This window comes from Hevea brasiliensis, chromosome 15 (genome assembly GCF_030052815.1).
Source record: "Hevea brasiliensis isolate MT/VB/25A 57/8 chromosome 15, ASM3005281v1, whole genome shotgun sequence".
Taxonomy (NCBI): Eukaryota; Viridiplantae; Streptophyta; class Magnoliopsida; order Malpighiales; family Euphorbiaceae; genus Hevea; species Hevea brasiliensis.
In genome coordinates this window covers 3035580-3046203 of record NC_079507.1, presented here as the reverse complement: position 1 = coordinate 3046203, position 10624 = coordinate 3035580, and the positions used below count along the sequence as shown (strand labels likewise).

The window sequence follows — 10624 nt, the reverse complement described above, 5'->3', positions numbered from 1 at the left end:
CTTGGTCTTTTTGATGCTTTGGGACAATGACGAACGCAACATATAGATGTAGGGGCTAGCAACGGACATAAGGTGCCTTGCATTTAAATCTAAGAGGGTTAGTGATGAACATAACATTTAAACTTAGCTATCTTTTAAGGCCTATTTTGTAGTAAGGCAAAGGGCAAGAGAAGTGGAAAAAAAAAACCAAAATTTTTTTCATTTAAAAATTTGGGAAAAATTAATAAGAAGTTGATATAAATTTTATAATTAAAAATGTTATTTAAATATATCTAATATTTTTAATCATTTAATCATGAAAATTGAAGTAATAATGGCAATAATAAAAATACTGAAAAAGAAAATAAAAAAGAAAATTAAATAAAAATAGAATTAAATACTTAACATAAAAGACAATAATTTCTATAAGTCTTTCTAAGTGCTACGTAGCAAAATCAAGAAAAAATTTGTATACATGGCATCACCAACAAAAACTTTGCCCACTTTATATTTATAGATAAATAAGAATCAATAGAAATATATAAATAAAATTTGTGAATAAAGACTAATAACTCTTAAATGAAGTAATAAAAATAATAAAGCAAATCAAAAGAAATATAAGAGTAATTAGATTAAGAGACAATATTTGGTTAGAAGAAAAAAGTTTAGTTTGTATCAAATAACAAAAGGTATTAACTATTTATAAACAGAGATAGAGAAAATTAATATCAGAATTAATTAGGTCATTATTAATTAAAAAAAAGTTATTCTTTAATTGAAAGAATTATACGTTACTATTTAAAATATTAAAATTCTAAAACGTTAATCATAAATTTTAGATATAAGTTAGTAGTTACTTTCAAATCAATAGCTTTAATATTGACAGTTTTTTTAGTGACTATAAGTTTTTTTAATGTAAATAATAGTGATAATTAAAAGAGAAATAAAAAAAATTAAATAACAATTAGTATAAAAAAGAGTTATTTATAAAAAGTGATACATGATAAACTCTTCAACATAGCAACATTACGAAAATACTTATCTGCTTCACACACACACACACACACACACACACACATATATATATATATATATATATATATATATATATATATATATATATATATATATATACACATATATATTTGCATGAAGAAATCTCTGATCTACTCCTGTGTTTCCATTTATCTATTACCACTCTCATTTTCCGTCACAATTGCAACACTTCTAATTGTTGCTCTCGTCCGCACTTAGCCAAGGTAACTCGCATGCCCATGTACAGCAAGCGATACTTTTTCTTATTAACTAGTCATTTACCCTATGGTAGTTAGTTAAATTTTTTATTTTTTATTTTTATTTAATTTAAATCAAGTGAACTTTAATTATTTACATTTTTTATTTCTCTATACATTGACAAAAAGAAATTAATTATTATACTAATTTATATATTAATATATATTAATTTAGTAGTATTTGATTTAAACCAAAATAATCGGCCAAATTAAAATAAAGGTTGGAAAATTCCATTAATAAAGATTTTAAAGGATAGAATTATAACTATTAGCTGAAAAGATAATTAGTAAAAAAATATTTTAACATACATAATAGTATGAATAATAATTTAAAAGTATTCAATAAAAAATATAATTAAAGATTGAGTTTTTTTAATATATATAATTTACTAATATATCAGATAAAATATTTTTAATAGTCATACTTAAGTAAATAAAGTTGAAAATGTCACATGAATTTAATATTTTAAAAAGGACTCTTAATATACCAAATTTTCTATTCTTAATTACAGTAATAGACCCGTAAACATTAAATTCATAATTAAAAAATAAATTAAAATAAAATTTCAAATTCTTTTAAGATAATTATTAAATTATGTATCATCTAATATTAATAAATAAATTTATAACTAAAAAAATAAGTTAAAATGAAATTTTAAATTTAATTAAGATAAAATTATTAAATTAAACAATACCTAATGCAAATAACTAAATTTAAAATTAGAAAAAGATAAGTTAAAAATAAATTTTAAATAAAATTATTTTTTCAATTATGTCAAATGTCAGTTAATGGTAGGTATAAGTGTCAAAATTTTAATTAATAATTTTTGGGTGTATAATTAGATTATTTATATTAGATGGCCCTTTTTTAATATTATTAATTATAAGTTTATATATATATATTAATGTCAAATATAAACACATCTTTCTTTTTTTTTTTAAGGAAAAAAATTAAAATTTAGAAGTCTACAAGTGTTATGTGTATATTCAAGTGGCAAACTATTTATGCTGAACTTTTTAATACAATATTTATTTGATATTAATTAACACATGTTTTATATGTATTTGCATATTTTAAAGAAATGTTACAATTCTAAAACATTTGAAATATTTAATAAATATGATTTTTTTTCTTATTAATTATATCTTATATACATACACGTAACTATCCATAAAATAAATTATTAATTTCTTTTAAAAAAATACATAATTAGTAAATTTTAATATATATATATATATATATATATATATATATATATATATATATATATATATATATATAATATTTCACAATAAAATTATCAAGTCAAGCATCATCAAATACCAATAATTATATTTATAAAAAAATAAACTAAAATAAAATTTAAAATATTTTAAAATTTATAAATTATAAATATTTTATATTTTTAAATAAAATTAGGACTTTTAATTATGCCATGTATCATTTAATTATGAATACAAGTGTCGAATTGATTTTGTTAACCAATTTTAAATCTTTAACTTTCATTTATATATATATATATATATATACCAAAATCAAGCTAGCTAAAATGCTCAACAGTTTCTCTCTCTTTTACTATGAGGACAAGATGTAAAGTTTTTTTCTTTTTTTTTATCTCACTTTGTTTTTATTTTCTTCTTTCTCTCTCTAGGATTTCTAGGCCTGCAAAGCAAAAATGTTTTTTTAATTTGGTGAGATATTGTTGGGATTGTTATAGAATTGGAAGATTAATAATTTAACATTTTAGTTAGTTATAGAATTGGAAGATTAATTGTGTCATTCTCTTTCATGCCCATAATGGGTCTCTCGTAAGTAATATTAGTTTTTGCCTCTTTCCCTCTTCAGATTTGATCACATATCTATCTTTTTTGTTCTTAGGAATTCAACATGCCTTATTGATCTATCACCCTTTCTTAATCCTTTGTTTTGAGAAGCCTAGTGTTTTCCAACTAGCATTGAGAAGCTTCGGCTTTAAAGACTTTGTGGTGCTTGGGCTTTAATCTAACTATGGGCTGGTATTTTGAGAAGTATTGCCATCCACGCTATAATGACGCCTTCTATGTTACTAATAATTAGTGATAAGTAACTTATCTCTTGTTGAAAGGGTAAGAGTAGTGAAAGGTGTTTATAAGTTTTTAATAACAAAATCAAACAAATTTTGATGGTCCAAAAATTTGGAGAAACGTTCAAAATGGCATTTATTTGACCTTTAATAAAATATTATGTAAAGTACAAAAAATGGGGGCTTAGGCACTTGGGTTTAAAGCCCTAATTTAATTAATAATTTTTATTTTTTAATTAGAAATTATTAGTAGTTATTAGAAATTGGCAAACTGTTCAATTTAGCCATTGTTTTATTGAAAAAGTTTAATTTAGTCTGTTTTTAATTTTTTGTCAATTTAGCTCAAAAATTTCAATTTAAACTCAATTTAGCTTAAAAAAGTTAAAATTTATGAGGTAAATTTCTTTATTTTTTGATTTAAATAAAAATTCAAGAAATTCAATTTCTTGATTTTGAGAGTAAATTTCTTTATTTCTTGATTTAAGTCCGAAATTAAGAAAATTTTTTTAATTTTTTTTATTTTTAAGCTAAATTGAGTTTAAATAGAAATTTTTTAATTAAATTAGAAAAAAAAATTAAAAATGAGCTAAATTAAACTTTTTCAATAAGTATAAGGATGTAATTGAGTTTTAAGTCATTAGAAATTAATAATTACACATATATGTGTCAAAGGTCGTAATGTTATAATATGGCTTTTAAGGTATAAATACCTATTTTTTCTCTGCAAATTTGACTTCTTTCCATCTTCTTCTCTTCTTTCTTGTATATAATTTTTTTCTTTAATGTGTTCTTGGGTCTCTAAAGAAATATGTCATTAACTCAATAGCAACATAGTAAAAGGCATAATTTCCTTAAAGATAATGATTTCGTTTCTATTTCTAATATTCTCCTCCTCCTATAACCTAATTAATGAAGTTTATTTCTGTTGCTATCTTTTAGACAAAGGGTCACTAAGAGCCCTAGTACTTACAAGAACTCAAATGCATATGTGACAATAATGGTGAGTGGAAAATCTTCCCTTGATTTCACCTTTATTTCTCAACTGCTTAGGACCTGCGGTTTGCTTGTCATCTTATTATACTAGAGTTCGGCCTTTTGCAGTTGTTATAAAGTACTTAGGCTAGGTTCTTATGAACTCACATGTCTCTTGTGTATACATTAACTTGTGAAGTCTCTCTCAGTTTGTGTAGAGAACTCTTATGACTTTTTAACTTTTTATAGGTTCTAATTAGACAAGAACACATTAGGTGGCACTTGCTTGGCTAGACAAGCCCATCTATATTTGCTCTTTGGTTTTATTTTAAAATCAGATAAATTATTATTATTATTATTATTATTATTATTATTATTATAAATGAATTATTACAATAGACATAATAAAATCAATATTTTTGGTTTACGAAAGCGGGATAAATTGAATTTGAGACATTATACAAATTCAGATATTTATTTATTTTTATATGTAAAATATTTATTCAATTAAAAAAAGAATAAAATATGGAATTTTGTTTAATATTGTATTTTTGGATGCACCCTTTTGTTTTAGATTCTGAAAACAGCATTTGCACTACTTTGCTTGTGGCAATAATTAAGTTTGAATATGGTATGCTATTAGTGACATCAATTAAAGTTTAGTTGGAAAGACTTGGTCTTAATTAAGCTATAAATTAGTGTGATTGATGGCAACATTTTGCCTAATATTCTGCCCAAGGTTGTAATTGGCAACCACTTCCCATGCCTTTGTATAAATAATGTAATTAATATCATTTAATATGGTAGAAATATGTCTATTTCTTAAATAATTTAATACTTGAGCTTCCCTTTGTCGTTATTTTTCATTTTTAGTGTGAATTGTATTCAATTTGCATAAATCAAATTCTTACAATTAATGTAATTAATAAGGAGTACATCAACAAGGTTAGTGCTCTACCAAGGGATGATTGGACCCAAGCTTAAAATAACTATTTGGTTTTCAAGTAAATTAAAAAAAAAAAATTACTTGATATGTATATATATATAGAGGATTATAAAAATTAAAACTAATTTCAAAATAGTGAAAAAGTTTACCAAGGCATTAAATTAAAAACTTTTGTGGATTTAGTTAATTTCTCCATGTGATTGTCTTTTTCTCCATAAATATTTTCATATTTTATAATAATTAATTTTATTAATTAACATCATCGCTTAAAAGACTATAATAATTATGATGAATAACGCTATTAAAAAAAACGTTGAGACATCAAAATAATTCAAGAGTTTATAAGTTTAGATCTTAATTTTTTGATATTACTATTTTCTATTCTAAATATCATAGGAGTATTTTATCAATTGAATTACACTTTCTTTTATAATAATAATAATAATAATAATAATAATAATAATAATAATAATAATTATTATTATTATTATTATTATTATTATTATTATTATTATTATTATTATTATTGTTGTTGTTATGTTTTGGTTATTTTATTTATGAACTTTTTAAAATCATTTTGCATGGTAGCTCTTATCTAACCTTAAATTAAAATGAAATTAGATAGTTACACACCAAATCTTACACAATCTTTTGTAATAGATAATAATATTTGAATTCTTTTTTATTTAAATTTAATTTAAAATAAAAATATAGATTAACATGAAAATATAATTTTTTTTATTAAATACATAAATCTCATATATTTATATTTTAAATACATAATAAATCAAATCTAAATAAAAATTTTTTTATAAAACTCACAAGCATCCTTATCATCTTTATTAATTTTCACCTTGCATTAGATCCTAAACAAAAACATTATTTCTTAAAAAAAAAACACTATTCCATATATAGTTTGCAGTTGCTTAAAAGTGTGCGTTATATATATATATATATATATATATATATATATATATATATATATATATATATATTATTTTTTTAGTAACACAAAATAGAGACATTACACACTTCTCAATAATCATCATAGTTTTCATTTAATTACTGTATGAAAAAGATGGAATCCCCAGTCATTAGTAACCAAACAACAGCTTCCATCTAAATAAATAACTACAAATGGCAGGTTTTTTTTTTTTTTTTAATATATATATCAAATATAGGAATTGATTAATGCTACAAATTTGTCAACAAGGAGGATACAACCTGATGATGCTGTGCTACAGAACTGCAATAGAAGGAAAAGTGGTGGAGGGTCTTAGCTGCTAAAGCGTGAGCCACTCCATTGAATTCCCTTTTAACAAATTGCAATTATGGCCTATACTTTAATACAGCCCTAATTTCAACAAGGGCATTGTCGTAATATTACAACATTTTTAAAGTCAATTTTTTTTGCACATAAAATTCAAAATCACATGCAGCAACTAACATCTTAAGAACTAATTGACATCGCAAGGTTTAATTAAAAACAAATATGTAACACCCCTGATTTTTTATATATTATTATTGGGCTTCGTGTAGGTATCCTCAATTCGCGGAAATTCGACAGTTGTCCGGATCTGTGAATTTCCGGCCAGACAGACCAGCTACCGGAAAAGTCTCCGAATTGGATCGAGGTTTTGGCTACCCCACCATTGTCAGGCATCCCGAGCGCGTTCCCGAAGTCGGAATCGGCAAAGGTAAACCCGAACCTTGCTTTTTCGTAATTTTCTAGTGCTTAAATAGGATTAAAAATTCATAAAATATTCGTGGTAGCTTAGAAAATTACGATTCTTTTTGCAATAGCTTAGTAATATTGCTAAGGACCGCGGGGCAAAGTTTTATAATTTTTAGAGCTTGTTTGGGCAATTTTTGCAAAAATGATCAATTATAAGGACTAAATTGAAATTTTTCCATATTGTGATGAATGATTGATTTGATGGGCCCAGGATGGGCTGTGTGATGTGATTGAGTTGTGGATATATGGATTGTGGATATAGAAGTGTGTTTGAGCCCTTTGCGGGTTGGGTAGGTCCTAGGTATAGGGAGACTCACGGGATTTTCGGCATGACTTAAGACGTATTTGGTCTTTTCTTTATTTGTATTGAGTCATTTGTGTTAAATAAATGTAATGTAATTGTCAGGTGAGCCGGGACAGCCTTCTTCCTCCGCCCAGCCGCCACAGTGATTGTCGTCAAGTCTGTGAGTAAAATATTAATTTTAATTATAATTTCGATATTATTATATGTTCAAGCATGCCCATGCATCACTTATATGCATATATTTATGTAGTTAAACTCTAGGCACGATTTATGTTGCATTCATAACTGTTAATGTGCCATGAGTGTTGTTGTGGTAATTTGGAGCAGTGTGCGTGCGTTGGCGTGCGTGTGATGTGGTGTGGACTATGGATAGGACGGGGTAGTCACGGCTTGAGTTCTTCGCTGGGACCCGTTCCTTCGAGGGTAGTCACGGCTTGAGTTCTTATTTGGGACCCTCGATTTGGTTTATTAAGCGAAAGTCCGCTTGAGTTCTTCACGCACTGAGTTGGATCTAAGAGAGTCAGATAGGGATCAGCTCCCAATATATTATGATTGATGCTAAAGGGTGCGTGAGTGCTCCAAATTACCTTTTTGATGCTATGATGTGAATATGATGTTGATGTTGCATTTCACGCTACAGGGTGCATTAGTTTCAGATAGTTATAGAGATTATGGTTAAAATTGATATTTTACTCTCTGAGTCGAACGCTCACTCCTGTTCAAAAATTTTTACAGGCCACAGGAGGATATTTTTTTTGAGGTTAACCTGCTTTCTCCCTCGCAGGTCGATTACTACTGTTTGTATAAACTTGTTAAATCTTAGAATTTCCGCATGTGTTAGAAATGTTTATTTGATTTGGGTCTCAGAACTAAATTATTATTTTTGGACCTGTAAACTTAAATGTGCTATGCATGTTTGATGGATTGGATGAGGGAGCTGAGCTCCCATTTATTTTATGTTGATGAGTATGTGGAGGGTGAGCTGAGCTCCCCAATTGACTATATATTGTGTTTACAGGTCGGGTGAGTCGAAAACTCCCCGTTGGAAAGTCCATTTTATGGCCGGACTCTGTCCGTTTGTTTTCTTAATTTGGGCCCAATGGGCCTTAGAATTGGGTAAATGAGCAGTTAAGGCTTACTACGGGCCTCGGGGCTTTAGGGTGGCCCAGTCCTAGTCTTGGTCCGGCCCATAGGTTGGGTCGTGACAAATGTGGTATCAGAGCTTAGGCTCCAGATTCTTAGGGAATGTTTGTCTAAAATGTTGGGAAGAGTCTACTAGGAGTCACATGCGGAGTATAGGATTCTGTTTCGTCTTTTCCTGTAATTCTTTGTTTCTAGATTCTACGTTATACCTCGGGAAATATAAGATTACCTCAGTTAGTGTCTTGATTTTCGTGGAGTACAGAAATGTGAAATAGAGTTAGTAGACATGTGAGATCTATCATTAGGATAAGTACTCCAAGAAATGTTATATTTTTGTCAGTATGGGTTTAAATGGTGTGCCCATTTCGTGTAAGACACGAGTACATAAAAGTGAGTCTTAAAAGTACAGTTGCCCTAGATAAGGATGAGGATACCACTACTGGCAGTCATCAGTAGATGACCCAGTCAGAATAAGTTTGTGATAATAGAAGATTCAGGAGAGATAAGAAATTAGGAGACCTAGTGCATGGGACGTATCGTAGTAACTATACAATGTTCTCGATGTCCGCTCTGTAGTCGCAGACACTGATCGACATGAGATTATTGTGTAGAGCTGCGTGCATCCCCGTGGTGCTCCATAATGAGGGTGTTTGAGATGGCTTCTGTTTTGGTACAGTTATGCCAGAACAGAGTTCTATATTTGCAGAGGAGTTGGGAACTCCTGGTTAAGAGTCTAGAGTTAGAATATTGAAAGGTCACAGTTGGGTGATAACTAGAGTCGATGACTCGATTACCCAAAGATGAGCTAGAGTTACATCAAGAGTTGCCATCAGACCAGGTTTCGGACTAGTTGCAAAGTAAAGGTGACACTTATAGAGTGAGAATAGTATACCTTGTGTGTATCAGTATGGAATAAAGTACAACTCTACTACCTAGAGAAGGTTGAAACTATGAATTGATGATTTATAGAGCTATGATATGATAAAAGAGTCATTAACTTGACATGGTTATGGCAAGGTGGTAGATGTAGTACCTTTGTTGCGACAAGTTAGGATATAGTCCTATCTTTTGGAATGGATCGAAGGTTATTAACGATAATGATGACTTATGGAATAGTGTCCCGGATGGGATGTAGAGTGTGGTAGAGAGTAGTTGGCTCGGGTATCTTGGAGAGGATACAAGTTCCATTATAGGAATCATATATAATCGATCACGATGGATGTAAATCCTTTGAATTGGATGACGGGTTTGGGTGCGAAATCTTAAGTTTTGGAATTGAGTAAACATGGAAAATAATAATAATAATAATAGTGTTAAGAGTAATAAATTAGCGAAGATAAATCACAGAAGGCCAATGGATAAAGAAAGTGCAGAATGAAAGTTTGGGCAATTGATTGCAGATGCAATATAATCTAAATGCTAGTGGAAGTACTAGCTAGAGTGGTCAAAGGACCAACCGAGTAGCAGGACATATGATAACGCGATAGAGACTCGAAAGATATAGTTAGCAAATGCACTATTATGTTAGGAAGAAGAATGGAACCGAGGATAGAATAGTCAAGTTCTATTTTGGGTAAGACAAAGGAAATAAATGAAAGGACAACCTAAAGAGCGCATAATAAAAGGAACAAAGTTAAGATATAGGATAGGCTAAGTGTTATTCTTGGCAAGGAGAATGACAAGGATGGAAAACCCAAAATGGGACCACATTAGTGAGAAAAGTGATGGAGGTATGGAATACAATAATAATGAGTAAATGTTAGAAGGTGTGCGATGGTATTGCGGACTACCTAAATAGGTAGAGAAAGAGAAGTTAGTAAGCGATAAGTTGAATAAAAGTCGGTCTAAGGGATCAAATAGGTATGATGAGAGGAAAAGAATGATAGATAATGACACATATGTTTTAGTTTAGACTTTTGAGATAGTGAGAAGGTAGATAGATGTTCGTTATTATTGTCATGCAAACATTTTTAGTGTGATCAACAGAATCACTTTGTAGTGAAGCAATAACGACAGGACAATAGTAGGGGTAGAACGAAAAGTGACAAGTCTGGATGGTTATAAATCAGTAGAAAGTTCAAGGATCAAATTAATGACCCTAGATAAGGGTGGAATTAGTGTTGGAATAATTTATTAGTGAGAGAAATCTTTCAGGAATCAACAAAAGTTAATGGCACAATAAAAACGATG

At 28.5% G+C, this 10624-nt stretch overlaps 1 long non-coding RNA gene across 1 annotated transcript; it reads left to right on the top strand.

Annotated features, from left to right (window-relative positions):
• The first annotated feature begins 6750 nt into the window (after window positions 1–6750).
• LOC131173926 (uncharacterized) lies at window positions 6751–8140 on the top strand. The gene is made up of 3 exons (XR_009144244.1): window positions 6751–6949; window positions 7394–7451; window positions 8027–8140. It is a non-coding gene; the product is annotated as an uncharacterized LOC131173926 (long non-coding RNA).
• The last annotated feature ends 2484 nt before the right edge of the window (window positions 8141–10624 follow it).